The sequence below is a fragment of the Belonocnema kinseyi genome, chromosome 9 (assembly GCF_010883055.1).
Source record: "Belonocnema kinseyi isolate 2016_QV_RU_SX_M_011 chromosome 9, B_treatae_v1, whole genome shotgun sequence".
In the NCBI taxonomy this organism is placed as follows: Eukaryota; Metazoa; Arthropoda; class Insecta; order Hymenoptera; family Cynipidae; genus Belonocnema; species Belonocnema kinseyi.
Window position 1 is genome coordinate 117,568,663 of NC_046665.1, and position 17,690 is coordinate 117,586,352.

General features: G+C 26.7%; 1 protein-coding gene across 1 annotated transcript in view; it reads left to right on the forward strand.

The window, feature by feature from the left end:
• Positions 1–17,690, forward strand: part of LOC117180918 (facilitated trehalose transporter Tret1-2 homolog) — an 889,009-nt gene that overhangs the window by 470,520 nt on the left and 400,799 nt on the right. The gene's annotated exons all lie outside the window — the stretch shown is intronic.

Sequence of the window (17,690 nt, forward strand, 5' to 3'; positions counted from 1 at the left end):
AAAATGTTGAGGTTCAGAAAAAAGATGAAATAATTTTCAGTGAAGTTCCTACCAAAATGCAGTACCTAAACATACTTTATTGTACTCTAATACATTTCCCAAGGTTTCAGCTCGATATTTTATTTAAAAAAGAAGTTCTTAGGTTCAAAAAAACATTCAGTGAACGGAAAAAGTGAGGTCGGTAATATAGGTATTTAGCTGTGTCACATGCCCTTAAACCATTTTTATTCGTTCAATCAGTTTTCTGTTAAAATATGTGGATCAATGATGTAAAATATAACACATCAATATTATTTTCGTAAATGCATATTAATTTATGTTTTTCGTATCTTCCAGTATTACAGGTTTATATTTATAAAAAAAACTTTCAAATGCTATAATGAAATATAATCCAAACCCATTTTATATGCCGTATATTTACAACGTAGGTAAAAAAACATTATTTTTATGCTAAAAGCAATGTTTACTTTCTGATATTTGGCAAATGTTTTCTGTAATTTTTTAAATAGATATTAATATTAATTTAATCATTATTATCAGTAATAATTGAACAATTCTCTAAGCAATATTATTCACCACTGAATATAATCATAATTTGCATTAGTGAATGTACTTTTTTTTTAGTTGCCTTTTTTAATTAAAATATAAACTTTGAAGCAAGAAATAAGTTTCTACAAAAAAAAATTGGATTTTGGAATCAAAAAGACATATTTTTAACCAAAAAGGATGACTTTTTAACAAAATTGTTGAATTATGTATCAAACAGTTGCATTTTTATCACACAAAAAATAGAATTTCTCCTAAAACAGATGAGTTTTTAATAAACACTTTTTTAATGGTTCAATTTTCATCCAAAAAAGTTTCCAGGTATCTGTTCAGCATTAAAATATGGATTTTTGAATCAAAAATAAGTTTCTAAGAAAAAAGTTGAATTTTTAATCCAAATCGACGAATTTTTTAAACCAAAAAGCATAAATTTTTGATAAAGCAGATCAATTCTCTACCAAACAGTTGCATTTTTATCCAAGAAAGATGAAATTTGTACTAAAACAGATTAATTTTTAATAAAAAACGACGAACTTTTATTTTAAAGTTAAACTTACATCTAGAAATTATTTTAGTTTATTTTTCACACCAAAATATAAATTTTATGCAAAAAATTTTTTATATGAAGTAGTTAAATTTTAAACAAAACTTTGGAATTTTCAATCAAGATGTTTTAACAAAATAGTGTAATTTTCAAAAAAACAGTTGAATTTTTATCAAAAAAAAGACATTTCTGCTAAAGAAAATGACTTTTAAAACCAAAAAGAGAAAGTTTAAAAAAAGAGTTGAATTATTCAATCGAATAGATTCATTTTTATTCAAGACAGATGAAAATTTTTCTAAAAAAGATTAAATAAAAACAAGAATCTTTTTAAAAAATACTTAAATTTTCACCCGAAAAATATTCCTGTTCACCTTCCAATAGCAAAATAAGAATTGTTATAATTTTAAATTGTAAGAAATGTAAATTATTCGCACGTAAATATGAATTTTAACCAAACGGTTATAAAAAATAAAAATTCAATAAAAGAAATATACGTTTTGAACGAAGAACATAAAATTAATATAAGCTTATTCAATACTATTGAATTCTATTAAATAATTAATTATATAGTTGAATTTCAACCAAAACAACGTATTTTCTACAAAACAATTTAATTTCAAATCCGAAAATGAGAATCTTTAACAAAATATTTTTTTGCAGCAATACACTTTAATTTTTTACCAAATTGTTACATTTTCAAGCCAAAAAGACAAATTTGAAATAAAAGAGAGTTAAATTCTTTCAACACGAAAATATTAAATTGTAACAAAAAGTAATTTTTTTAAGAAATAGTTCAATTTTCAGAAAAAAACAGCAACAAAACTGTTGAATTTTCAACGAAACATTTCCATTTTTATCCAAGCAAGATGTCATTTCTGTTAAAGCAGGAAAATTTTAAAATCAAAAGGACAAACTTTAAAAAAATAGGTCAATTAAAAACAAAAATATTCAACAAAAAATAGTTAAATGTTTATCCAAAGGAGATTCCATTTCACTTCACAACACCATAATAAGAATTGTAAACAATGAGTAAATTTTCTGCTGAATAGTCGTTTTTTAACCAAAATTATGACTTTTTAATAAGATTGTTAAATTTTCAACCAAACATTTGCATTTTTGTCAAAGAAAAACGAAAAGTTTACAAAAACAGGTGAATTTTTTAATCAAAAAGACAAAATTAAAAAAAAAGGTTTTTATTCAAAAAAGATTTCAGTAACAAAATTATCAGCAACAAAATATGAATTTTAAACAAAAGTTTAATGATTTACGAAAAGAGTTGAATTTGTAATCCGAAAAGAGGATTTTTTAACAAAAGAGTCCAATTTGCTACCAAAAAGGATGTATTTTTAAAAAACTGCTCTTGGATAAAAACGCTGTTAGCAATTGAAAAATACAACTTTCTGATGACGGATAATTTTTAACGGCCTTGTGACAAAAATTACAGTCGAACCTGGATTTAGTGTTTCTAGATTTAGTGTTTCCGAGAAATGACGCCGCGCGGTGACGATGTTGAAGTGGAGCTGCGGGGGGATGTACGGTTCTCATCTCACTCAAGTGTCACAAGATAGAGAGAAACAAGAAAGAGAAAAAACAGGAGACAGAATAGTTCAGAGACTCTGGATTTAATGTGACGGTCAGTCCCAAAATTGACATTAAATCCAGGTTTAAATGTATCTGCCGTCGGACAATAGTGTTGTTTCCAAAGTCAGATATCGTTTTTCTAATAAATGGATCTTATAGTATATAAAATTTTAATTTTAAAAACTCCCAAAAATATTTTTTACATATTGTTTACTATTTTTAATTTAATATTGTAATATGCATTTTTGAGCACAATGTCGATTCGAGGGCCCCTTTGAAGTCAAAGGGGTCGGATTTTGCATCAATCACAGATGATGTGTCAGTGATTCTTAAATATCTTTCACTGTCACAATGTTTTGTTTTGCTTATTTGCACATCGAGAATAGAAGTCGCAAAATATAGTTTAAAAAACGTTATAGAAATAATGAAAACATTTAAAACCAAAACTTTTGTATAAATAATTCATTGAAAAAGTACTTAAATGTAGTGATGTTTACTGAACAATTCGTAAATATGTACGACTAACGAAACCAAAAATCCTATTGTAATCTGAAACAAAAAACAAAAAAATAAAATAAAATTTTCGGATAAAAATAAAAAAGAGGAAAGAAAAATGAGAAAAATTTTTCTTTCCTCTTTTTTATTTCTGTCTGAAAATTTTCTTTTATTTTTTAATTTTTTTCAGATTACAATAGGATTTTTGGTTTTCGTTTATTCGTTGTGGTCCAAATTTGGTCTTTGGATTCTTGTTTTGTTTAAAAGGATTTTGCATCAATTTGATTATTGGACGTTAAATGGGATTTTTATTTTGGATTTTGGTCTAATTTAAATTTCGTAAATTTTGATTTAGCTGATTTGGACTGGAGGTCATTTCTATGATATTATGTTTTTCAATCAGATAAGAGTCAGTTTCGGTTGAATCTTGAAAAACTTTGCTTTACCTAAAAAAATGTTTTTTCTGGATAACAAATTTCGAGATTTTTTTTTGTAGAGTAATTTTTGTAATAGAAACTTTGAACACACTTTAAACATTAGAAGTTTGTTTCCAACAAGATAAAATTATTAATCTTTTAAAGCACCAAATTCTCCTCAATCAAAGATTTTTAAGCAGCGATGTAAAACATGATAACAAACTTTCAAATTTAATTCAGTAGCAAACTAGTGTTCAAGAACAAAATTTAAATTTACATAGGATTTTTGAAGGAGGAAAAGATCCTTGGTTTGTTAATTTGACAGATATTCAAAATCCTGATTTAGTCACAAATATTCTCAGATTAGGTGAAGGTTTTAGTAACCGTGTGATAAAAACTAAGACAAAACAAATGATGGAAATAGTAAAAGATGTTGAATCAAATATACACAAAAAGAATAGTTTGCATATCAGTTATATTGATCCTAGAATTTCTAAAGGTTTCATGATGACGAAAGCGTTTCTTAGAAACAACCCTGATATGGTTTGCATGAATGCTGATAAAAGCAGTATTACTATTTGCATGAAAAAATCGAATTATATCCGGGATATGGAGAATTTGCTTTCTGATAATGATAATTTTGAATTATTACATAAAAATCCGTTGAAAAAATTAAAAAGAAACACTTTTAAGATGCTTGACAATTGGAGAAAGAAAGGACTTCTGGGAAAGGATATAAGATGGACTGATATTAACACCGAAGACACAGTTCTTGCAAGTTGTTATGGTTTGGGAAAGATTCACAAAGATGGCTATCCCTTAAGAATAGTTATTTCAACTATTAATACTCCCACCAAATGTTTAGAACAAAATTTTCATTTGACTCTCAAGGACTCTATCACAAAGTCTAAATATAATGTCAAAAATAGCTGGCAATTTCAAAAAAGTATCATTAAAAAAAAATGTTCCGGATGACAATGTAATGATTTCTTTGGATGTTATTGCAATGTTTCTGAGTATACCCCTTGAATTAGTTAAAAAGGCAATTTTAAATAGATGGACTAATATAAAAACCCGTGCTCGTTTATGTCCAAAAGATTTTATTGAAGGAATAATTTTTATTATGGAGTCAACTTATTTTAAATTTAATGGATCTTTCTATAGACAGAAGTCTGGTACTCCCATAGGTTCAGTCATTTCTCCGATTTTGGCAGAACTAGTGATGGAAGATTTGGAGGTTTTTGTTTTTGGGAAATTAGATTTGGCTTTGCCTTTTTATTTTCGGTTTGTCGACGATACCTTATTATGTGTTCCTCTGGAAAAGTTACAGATCGCCATTGATACTTTTAACAGTTTTCATCCAAAACTTCAATTTACTCATGAAATAGAACAGGATTATAAAATCAGTTTTTTGGACATAGAAGTAATTAAGGGTTGAAATGGTAATATTATTATACCAATTGATACACAAAAAGTAAATATTCAGGTAGAATTTTAAATTGCCTTTCTGCTCATCCCTTTCAAAACAAAATTGCATTAATTAAAAACTTAGTTGACAGAGCTCTAGGTTTGACCTATTATTCATTTCACACAAGAAATTTCAATATTGTTAGGAATATCCTTTTTCCGAATCATTATCCAAAAAAGTTAATTGAGAAAAATATTGCAATTAGAGTTGAACAAATCAAAAACAAAGAGATTAATAATTTGCTGGTAGATAATCAGAAAGAGTTAAAGGAATATAGTTCGTTTAATACTTTTGTTTTTCTATTTTTTGGTCAAACTTCTAAAACTATTGAACTTATGTTAAAAAAATGTTTAATTCATACTATTTTCCGCATTCCATTTAAAATGGATTCGGTGATAAATTTTTGCAAAGATCCTTTAGATAATTTTGAAAAGGGTGGTGTTGTCTATAAGATCACTTGCAGGATCTGCGAGATGAATTACGTGGGACAAACTGGCAGACTTCTAAATACTAGGATAGAGGAACACAAAAGTGATGTTCGTTTAGGACGCTGTTATAAAAGTATTTTTGCCAGACATACAAAGGCATTTGTTGATGTTGATCATGAGTTTGACTGGGATAATGTTCAAATTTTGCATAGTGAAAGTAATGAGAGAAAGAGGGAATTCATGGAAATGCTTTATATTAAAAAACAAAAAAAGTTATCTATTAATTTAAAAACCGATTTGGATGTGTTGAACAAAAGTTATGCTAATATGATTAATTACATATAAAGTAGCTGTTTCATGAATTCTGTTTTTCTTTTACTTTCTCTATTTTTGATGTAATTGTGACAGATATTTATATTGTTTTTACAAAAGATTGGCCTACTGACCCTCATTCGATTCTCAGGTATCAAAGAGAGAGCACCTGGTCGTGGGTGCTGTCAATTTCTACCACTTAAATTTTTCTTGCCTTGATAAGGGTACTGTACCAGTACCGAAACGTTGGTAATGTAAATTTATTTATGTTTTTTATTTTTATTTTATTGTAATTTGATGATAATAAAAATAAAAAAGACGAAAGAAAGAAAAAGAGAAAGAAGGAGATGTGGTTGGCTGCCTTTTCATTTTTCTTTCCTCTTTTTTTATTTTTGTCCGAAAATTTTATTTTATTTTTTTGTTTTTGTCATGTCACTTCTGCGGCATGTCACAATTGCAGCATGTCACATCTGCGGCATGTCACATCTGCGGCATGTCACATTTTTGGCTTGTCGCATCTGCGGAATGTATCATCTGCGGTATGTAACAACTGTGGCATGCCATATCTGCGGCATGTCACATCTGGAGTGTGTCACAACTGCGGCATCTCTACCTAGCGGCTTTTCTTCCGCGCGGCATTTCTCACTGTGAAATTGACATTTTTACGGCATTTCACCCCAGTAACAATTCACCCAATGGCATCTCTTCCTTCAAAAAAAGTTTAATGTCCAATTAAAAATGGCTAAACTGAGGCAAGTCTCCCTAGACTGTCTTCCCGGTGGAATCTCTTGCAAGTATCTACCGCAGCATCTCTCACCCAAGAAAATTTTATTGTTCATGGGAGAGAGATACTGCTGGGGAGACTTGTCGAAATTTTCCATCTTTGAAATTACTTACAAAATTTTCTTGGGGGATAGATGCCGCTGGGGAGACTTACCTCAGTTTTACCATGTTTGCAAGAACTTGAAAAATTTGCTTGTCGGAGAGATGCAGTTGAGGAGATTTGCCGCACTTTTGCCATCTATGAAAGTGCTTAAAAGAATTGCTCTGGTGAAATATGCCGGTGGGGAGACTTGCCGCAGTTTTTCCATCTTTGCAAGAATTCTAAAAATTTGTGTGTGGGAGAGATACCGCTGGGAAGATTTTCCACAGGTTTGCCATCTTTTCAAGAATGTGACATGCCGCAGATGTGACGTGCCGCAGAGAGACTTGTCGCATGTGACATTATATGGACACAATAATTGTACCTAATGTTTTCCTTGAACCTACTACTGACTCATAATCCATATATTACCACAGCAAAACTTTTTTATCACATAATCCTTAACAAATAAAGCTATCAATTAAAACTCGTCAGAATTGACAGCAGACTGTGACCTAACCTCTTTATCACGAGTTTCATTAGTTATTATCAAAGCCACATCGTCACTTTGATAGATAATTATGAGAACCTCTAGGTCACGTGACACCAGCTTGACACCAACTTGAAGTGTTTTACTGCCTATACTTTTTAATAATATTCTTCTGTTGAAGAACTCAACAGGGAAAAAAATTATAACGCACCTTCGGTTGGGATTATAATTATTTATTAAAAAATTATTTTATCTAAACTCAGGAAACAATCCTATTGTAGTTTTCAATTTTTTGCAGTTTTTTTTATTGAACTTAAGATAAATAATATATCTGGTATTGACTGTGCACACATTTCTACAAATTTCGTATAAGGTTTGTTACCAGAGTTTTGATGTTCCTGTTTTTGCTGAGATGGATTTTCGTACAAATCTGGGCACTAAGGAGATTTTGGATAGCAGTTCCGGTACAAAGCCGGTCACGGTCGATAGCATCCACTGACGTAACGTGGACTAGGTTGTTCACGTTTACGGTTATCTATTATGTCCCTAATATAATGACCAGAATAGATGATAGCATAGATTACAGATAACTCCTGACATCCCTGGCTCTTCCATCACCTCCTGCTTGGTCGTAGGGCAGGATTTTCAATTTCGAGAAACCTGGGAAATTTCCATAGTTTCTTGAGATTGAAAATCGAGCTACCTTAAGACAAGAGGTGATGGGAGAGAGACATAACGGGAGTTATCCGAGTGAGTACCCATTGCAAAACTGCAGGTCTTTTTAAATTAAGGATTATTTTTAAAGCACGATATTTTAAAAGGGGCATGGCTTCTGTTTTAATTTGTAATTTCAGATTGATGAATGACAATCAGGCAATGTTTTAATTGTTTAAAGCATTTTATTTTTCTATTTGGCCCCGATCGGGGCCAGACCAGACCCAGTTTGGAATTCTCGATCTGGGCCGGACCTGGCACAGATTATAATCTATTTATGAATTTCGCAAATGAAAATTAAATTTAAGTTAAATAGAAACTAGTGAATGGTCCTCTTCTTTCGACTACCACCTCTATCTTTAGAATTTCCAATTAAGGTATTTTAAGTTAAATTCAAAGTAGTACTTCTTAGCAAATTAAAAAAAAAAATTATCAATAAATGATAGCTTAATTGTTTGGTGAAAAGATTCCTTACAACTTAACAATTTTGAACTTTTCAACAAAGAAATTCAGTTGTCACTTGAAGAACAAAAATGATCGGAAAATGACCTGTAATTTACGATTCATCAACATTTTTTGGTAAACAAATTCAATTTTCTGTCAAATGCTTTACTTCTCGAAAAATTCGAAAAGTTTGTTGTAAATAATCTTTTCTCCAAAAAATTAAGATACCATTTATTAGGATCGTTTTATTTTTTTTCTAAGATGCGATACAGACCCAAAAACTTTAAAAAGAAACGAAAATTTTTGAATAAAATACTTCTGGTTATATAAAGTATTATTTACAGAATATAATTAATTTTTATTTTTATCGCGATTTATTAAATTCGATCTAATGAATATTTTAATACGTTGAAATGCGATTATTAATAATAAACGAGAAAAATAATATTTTTAGCATTTTAAACTATTTGATTTGATTCTACTACTTGATTCCAAAATTCATTTTATAAAAAGGTTTCCCTGATTTATTTTTATAGTGAGTTTATTATTAATACAGAATCAAAGTTTCAATTGCAATTGCACATCATAAAAAAAATTTCTTCTGTTTCCGCATCGTAGATATAGCTAAATATCTCAAAAAACGAAGCACTTCTTCAAATTTGAGCAGTACAGAATTTTTTTGAGATTCTAATTATTAATAAAAAATAGTTCAGAGCAATCCGATTTATACCTGTATAGCGATAATTCCGTTAAAATATTTGTTACCCTCCCAAATTAACTTTGAAGTTTCAAAAATCGAAAAAAGCCGATGAATTTTCAGTATATAAATAAGCAGAAAAATATTTCGAAGCAAGTGAGTTTATATCTAGAAAGGAAAAAATTATTTTAATTAATTAACTAATTTTAATTAAATAATGATTTATTAATTAGTAATACTTAACGAATTATTCATTATTATTAATTATTAAGTAGCTGAATTTTTAACCTACAACAATGAATTCTGAACAATAAAAGATCAGATTTCAATCAGAAATGAAATGGTTTAATTTTCAATAAAAAAAACTAATTTTCAACCAAATTAAAAAAGAATTACCAACCAGTTGAATTCAACAGAGAAAAAAAGTATTTAAGAAAACATTTTAATCCTCAATAAAACATATGTATTTTGAAGAGCAAGATTAATTTTCTACTAAAATAGATCAATTTTCAAACAAATAATTAAGTTTTTAAGCTGAAATTTCTAATTTTTTAGAAAACAGTTGACTTTCAAACCAACAATGAGAATTCAACAAGAAAGTCATAAAAAAGTTTATTTAAAAAAAAATTAATTTTCAGCCGGTTGAATTGAACTAAAAAAGACAAATTTTTAACTGGCAACATTTTCATTTATAAAAATTAATTTTACGTAGGAAAAAAAATTTGAAATAAATGTTTAAACTTTCAAATAAAAAGTTTAATTTTTAACGACTTTTTTAACGAAAGAATTTAATTGTTCACCAACTTGTGGAATTTTCAAGCAAAAAAGAATTTTCCAAAAGACATTTGCATTTTTCCCCCGAAAATATGAAAAAAAAACTTTATTTACGACCAAATAGTTGATTTTTCAACTAATATTATGAATCCTCAATAACAAAAATTATTTTTTTACAAAGCAGTTCAATTTTCAATCAATTACTATTCTATTTTTCATTTTAAAAGGTCAATTCTCAACAAAACATGTAATAATTCATAATACAACAACAAAATATTTTAATCAATTTTCAATCAAAAATATTAATTTAAAACTATTAGAAGGTAATTTTTACATTTTCGGTTATGAAAGTTAGTATCAACCAAAAAATGAATCATTTGCAAAATATTGAATTTTCAACCAGACAGATGATTTTTCATCTAAAATTATGAATGTTTAGAAAAAATAAATTTTTTAAAAAAGATTTCAGCGTTCAACTGACGCGTCAAATTATCACCTAAAAAGTTTATTTTGAATAAAAAGGATTAATTTTCTAGAGAAAAAGCTCAATTCAAATTTCAACCGAAAATGGAATAGTTACATTTTCAGTTAAAAAATCAATTATCAAACAAAAATAAAATTAATTTGAAAGATATTAGAGATTAGTTAATTTGAAAGATATCAGTGTTTTAGGCATACAAGATATTGAAAAGCAAGATAATTAAGGTAATGATTAGATTTCTACCAAAAGAAATGAATTTCTAAACCGAAAAAATAATTTTCCGACCAAGAAAGATTTTCCAACCTAAACGAATCAATCAATTTTTGTAATTTTGAAACCAAAAAGTCAAATTTTTTAATTCATCTTTTTTTACTTTAAAATTCATTCTTCATTGTTAGAAATTCCACTGCATCGTTAAAAATTAATTATTTTTTGATTGAAAAATCTACTTGGTTTTTTATAATTACTTGGTTTAGAGTTGAACTAATATACTTTGTAAATTTTTCTTTTTTTTTTGAAGATTCATAATTTTAGTTGAAACCGAAGTTGAAACTTCAACTAACTGGTTAGAAATTAACTTTTTGTAAAAAATTTATATTTTGTGGTTTAAAATTCAGTTTATGAAAATTTTGGCTTTTTGGATTGTAAATTGAAAAATTAATTAGAAAATTAAATTATTTTGATGAAATTTAATTTTTAAATATCAGGAGAAGAAAATGAGGGATGTTGAGACAGAAATCGACTAATCAGGGAGAGGTTTAAGTTAAGTGTTCCCTTGTTAATCTCGCCTCTCTAACGAGGAAACCATATCGATTGCAGTTCTAGCCTCTTGGAATGATACATTATTGCTTACACGTTTTTCAACCTCACAATTTAATTTACAATTAAGTTAACAATTTAATTTCTTTGTTGAAAATTCACCATTCTGAATAGAAAATTCGTCCTTTTAAATTGAAAACTGAACTGTATTGTATTTGATTCGTCCTTTTTGACTTGGAAATTTAACTATTTGATTGAAATGCAACTACCGCTCAAAATTTTTTAAAATAATTTGTTTTAAATAGTTAAATTAAAATTTTTTATTAATTTAGAACACTTAGAATTGAACATAAGAGTTACGTCTTTAAAATTTACGAGATTTCAATTGAAAATATTCAAAATTGCAGAATTTTAAATTACAATTTTTAAAAATTGAATTATTCCAAACACAAAAATTTCAAATTACATGCGTTAAAAATATAAATCATTAAAATTGAATAATTTACCGTTTCTATATATTGTCGAAATTCAAAAATTTTTAAATGTAGCTAATGTAAATTACATGGTTTTAACTTGAAAATCTTTTAGAATTTACGAGTTTTTTATTTTAATATTTGAAATTTAATTTAAAACTAAAAGTATTAATTGAGCATTAATTTTAACTAAGAGTTGAAAAATTCACTTTTGATATTCAAAATTATACCAATTTCACAATTTTTATTAATGCATCCTTAAAACTGCATTTTTTAAAAATTATAATTCTTCAAACTTTTCCAATTATGAATTACAAATTTTAAAAATTAAACAATTTTCAATTTTAAATATTTGAAATTAAAGAATTTTAAATTGAAAATTTTTCAGGAATGCAGAATTTTTTATCTTCACTCTCAAACATTGAACAATAATTTTAAAAAAATTTCAAATTACATATCTGTAAAATGAAAGTCTTGAAGAATGAACATTTTGCAATTCAGTATATTGTAAAAATCCAAGATTTTTCAATGTTAACTTTATACATATTTAAAATTAACGACTTTTAAATTGCAAATCTTCAAAATTAAAAAATGTTGAATTTAAAATCCTTAAAATTGAATAAGTTACCATTGTAAATCTGAAAAATCGAATCAATGAATTTTTTCATCAAAAAGATACCTTCAAAATATAAACCTTAAAAATTAAACAATTTGAAATTGTGTTTATTGTCGAAATTCAAGATTTTTCCACTTTTTGCTTAAAATTTGGTCTTTTTGTTTATAAATGCAAATGTTTGGTCTATTAATAATTTTTTGTATTGTTTAAAATCCAACTATCTGGTTGAAAAATCATCTTTCTTGGTTGAAAATCTAATATTTTTGGAAACAAGTTTTTTCTTTAATGGCTCAAAAATGTTTCCTAACAAAAAATTAAACTCTTTTCTTGAAAATTTGTGAAATAGTGTGGAAATTCTAATATATGGTTAAAAATTAAACTAGTTCCTTAGGCATTCTTTTTTTTTTTTAATTAAATTTTATTTGAACTATATCGCTTTTGATTAAAAATTAGGATAAAAATGTATGCACTATTTAAAATTTTTCCTTCCTTTTAGAAAATTAATACTTCTGGTTAAAAATCCATTTTTTGGATTAAATATTTATTTCTTTGGCAACAAATTTAACTATTTTTTGGAAAATTCTTTTTTTTATGAAAATTAATTTTATACTGAAAATTCAAATATTTTGATGAAAATTTATTTATTGTGTTAAAATCGTTATTGTTTTGTAGAAAATTAATATTCTGGGTTAAGAACTCTTCTTTTTGGTTGGAAATTTCTGACTTTGTTTGAAACTTTTTTCATTTTGTTAACAGAAATATTTTTTTTTGTAAAGATTCATGGCTTTAGTTAAAAATTCATTGTTTCTATTGAAAATGTATCATTTTTAGTGGAACATTCGTCTTTTTTTTGTTGGAAATTAATTTTCTTAATTTAAAATTGATCTTGTTCGTTGAAGATCCATAATTTTAGTTGAAAATCAATTTCTTTGGTTGAAAATTAACAATTTAATTGAAAATAATTTACTTTTGATGAAGATTAATTTTTTCTACTCAAAATACATTTTTGTTTAAAAATTAATGTCATTTGTTAAAAATTAATCTTTTTGGTTAAAATTTTAACTAACTGGTTACAAATTTATTTCATTGGTTAAAAATTTAACGATTTATTAGAATATTTCTTTTTTTGTTCACAATGAATTCTTTTAACCAAAAATTTAGCTATTTTCTTTTTTGTTGAAAATTCTTTTTTTTTATTGAAAATTCAAATATGTGGTTGAAAATTTTTTTTTCAATTTGAAAATTCATCATTTTCGGTTAAAAATGCATTTCTCTGATTCAAAATTTAACCAATTCGTTGATTTTTTCTATTGAGATTTGTTAAAAATTCATTATTTTGGTTAAAAATCCATATTTTGGGTCAAATATTTATTTCTTTGGTCGATATTTGAACTATTTTAAAATTAATTAATATAATTAATTATTTAATTTTATTAATTAATTTTTATTAATTAATTAATAATTAAATTAATTAATATACTTGGTTAAAAAACCTTCTTTTTGGTTGAAAATATATGTCTTTGGTTGAAACTTTTTTTTCCATTTTGTTAAAAATTGTTTTTTTGTTGTTGTTAAGATTTATCATTTTCGATTCAAATTCAAAACTCATATTTTGGTTGAAGATTCATAATTTTAGTTGAAAGATAATTTTTATTTTTGAAAATTGAACTATTTAATTGAAAATTCTTCTCTTTTTATGAAGACTAATTTTTTCTACTCAAAACGCATTTTTGTTAAAAAATTAATATCATTTATTAAAAATTGATCTTTTTGATTAAAATTTTAAGTACCTGGTAAAAAATTCATGTCTCTGATTGAAAACTTAACCAATTTGTTGTTTTTTACCAAGATTTGTTGAAAATTCATTATTTTGGTTGAAAATTTAACTATTTTGTTAAAAATTGTTTTTCGTTTTGTTCAGCATTATATGTTTTCAACTGTAAATTTAACTATTCCACTTTTACATTAAGAAGTATAAACAATTAAAATTCGAAAATCTCGTATTTTTTACAATAAATTCGGCTGTGTCTAAACTACAAGTCCTAGAGATCTAAAAATTTGTTTACAAATATCTCAAACATTGAACTAAACAATATATTTTTTGCAGAATATTTCGTATGTCAGTTTTTCCAAAAAAAATTCCAGAATATGCAAAAATAGAGTTTTTTATTATGTTGGTCTATAAAAGAATCTGAGAGACAGGGATAACTTCTCAATTAGCATAAAACTCGATTATGTGGTTTTTAGGGTCGCTGATTACGATTCTGATGTCCTAATTTAACAATTCAAAATGGCGGCTACATAATGGCAGCTATTTTTTTACGAAATTTTCGAATTTTGTTACAATGAGCATAAAACTCGAATTACTGGGGGTTTTGGGGTCGCTGATTACGATTCTAATGTGAGAATTAAAAAATTCAAAATGGCGCCTAAAAATAGCAACCATTTTTCACGAAATTGGAAAATTTTCTTATTGTTAGTATAAAACTGGATTTACGGGGGTTTTTTGGGTCGCTGATTACGATTCTGATATTAGAATTACAAAATTCGACGTCGCTTAGCTTTGCTTCGCCGATTCCTATATGAGAAGATGTTCTGCGCACTTTTGTTACACCAAATGTAGTCACCATATTGGATCCGCCATTTAAAATTTTGCAGCACTAAAGTCAGAATCGTGACCTACAGAGTGGGCAAATTGAACCAATAATTTTGAATTTTGATGTTTTAACGTCATCATCGTGCTCAGCGACCTCAAAAACCCCCTTGGAAGACGTTTTAGGCGAATATAAAAAAAAACATCAAATTTAGCCAAATACATTCACCATATTGGATACGCCATTTTGAATGTTCCAATTCTAACGTCGGAATCGGAATCAGCGACCCTCCCCCCCCTTAGAAGACGTTTGAGGCCAACATAAAAACGTGAAATTTAGCCAAATGTAGTCGCCATATTGGATCCGCCATTTTGAACTTTACAATTCTAACGTCAGAATCGGAATCAGCGACCCCAAACACCTATAAAAAGCTAAAAATAACAATATAGTGGATGAAAAAAATCGCTTTTCAAAGGGTGAACATACTTTGTGCACAAAGGACCAATTTTGTTTCTTTTCAAAATAATCTTATACTATAAAATGTATACTTCTCAAGCTTAAGGCAATATCTTTAAAGTCTTCTGCAATTCGTCTCCTTGCATAAAACCTGACGAGGAACGGCGCAGAATGAGAATGTATGAAATTTCGCAGTTGGACCCTAACGAAAGTGATGACAGGTCTGAGATGCGAGTGGATGGTTCTTAAGTGCAGTCCTGTCTCCAGATCGCCAAGCGTGAAAGATGACTCAAATTTCCGTTTACAACATCCGCTATCTAAATAAATTTTGCAAAAGTCCATTTCCTACCTAACCATAAACTGAATCGATACAAAAATAGATTCAGCAAAAAGATTTATTTCTCTCTTTTATAGAAAAAGTGGTAACCTCCATCTTGGTAGTAATGTTGTATAGTAGGAATTGCTATATTGTTTCCACTTCTATTACTGGGTCAAAATATCTCAAGTTTGCCACTTTTAAATCGATAGTTCTATTTTTAATGAATTTATACAGTTTTCGATTCGCTTTTTATATCAAAATAACTCCCCTGAAATATTTTTGCAAACAATTACTTTTTTTTCAAAGTTATTAACAATCGAATCTCTTGATCATTTTTTTTTTTCAAAAATGGATTACTCGCGAACGGTTCATCGAAATTCAATAATTTAATTGTGAACATTTTTGTTACGAAGTATATATTACGCTAAAAAATGGTTTGATAGTAAAAAACATTTTTTTATTCTTTAAATAATCGTTTGTTTTAAAGAATTGAAAATTAATTAAACTTATCTGTGGTTAAGTATTCAATCAAGTGGTTGAATTTTCAATCAAAACTTGTAAATTTCCAAACAAAAATTGAATAGTCAAATTATCATTGAAAAGATTAGTTTTCAATTGAAAAATATAATTTTTAACCAAAAAATTTATTTAACCATATATTTGAATTTTCAATAAAAAAAAAGAATTTCCAACAAAAAAGAAAATAGCTAAATTTTTTGTTTAAAAAATTCATTGTGAACAAAAAAAGAAATTTTCTAATAAATCGTTAAATTTTCAACCAAAGAAATAAATTTTTAACCAGTTAGTTAACATTTTAACCAAAAAGATTATTTTTTAACAAAGGACATTAATTTTTAAACAAAAATGTATTTTGAGTAGAAAAAATTAATCTTCATCGAAAGAAATTAATTTTCAATGAAACTGTTCAATTTTCAACAAAAGAAATTCATTTTCAACTAAAATTATGAATCTTCAACGAACAAGATGAATTTTAAACCAAGAAAATTAATTTCCAACAAAAAAAAAGACGAATGTTCCACTAAAAATGATATGTTTTCAATCGAAACAATGAATTTTTAACTAAAACCATGAATCTTTACAACAAAAAATATTTCTGTTGACAAAATGGAAAAAGTTTCAAACAAAGTCATAAATTTCTAATAAAAAAAAAAAGAACAGTTTTCAATCCAGAATATTAATTTTCTACAAAGCAATACCGATTTTAACATTTTTTTAATAAAAAAAAAACGAATTTTCCAAAAAATAGTTAAATTTTCTGCCAAAGAAATAAATGTTTAATCCAAACGATGGATTTTTAACTAGAAGTATTAATTTTCTAACAGGAAGAAGAAATTTTAAAAAAGTGCATACATTTTTATTCAAATTTTTAATCAAAAGGGATATAGTTAAAATAAAATTTAATTTAAAAAATTGAATAGTCAAATTATCATTAAAAAGATTAGTTTTCAATTGAACAATATAATTTTTAACCAAAAAATTTATTTTTACAACAAAAAGATGAATTTTTAACTGAATTTGGTTGAAACATTCAACCTAGTAGTGGAATTTTATATAAAAAAGGTGAATTTTCAATTAAAAAATTGAAAATTGTTGGTATTTAAAATAATGGAGATTTTTATTTTAAATAACAACTACTAAACTTTTTTTATTGAAAATTCATCTTTTTCTGTTTAAAATTAGACTACTAAGTTGACTGTTTGAACCGACTTGCGATTTGCTCGACCAGCGCTGGAGGTCGGAGCGCGGTCACAAAAAAATCAATAACTTTTGAACTACTGGAAAATACAAACTTTTTTTTCACCAAAATTTTCGGAAGAGATTTTTGAATCTATTGGCACATGGAAGAATTCTTTCACAGCCGAAGAAGTTAAATTAATTTTGAATTTTTTTAAACAAAGCATTATTTAAACAATAAAAAATTTTTTTTACTACCAAACCATTTTTCGCGGCAAGTATAATTCGTAACAAAACCTTTCATAACTCAATAATTGAATTTCTATGAACCGTTCGCGAGTGATCCATTTTTGAAAAAAATGATCAAGAACTTTGATTGTTAATAACTTCAAAAAAAAAAATTTGTTTTGAAAAATATTTTAGGGGAGTTATTTTTATATAAAAAAGTATCGAAAACTGTATAAATTTATTGAAAATAGAACTATTAATTTAAAAGTGGCACACTTGAGATATTTTGACCCTACTG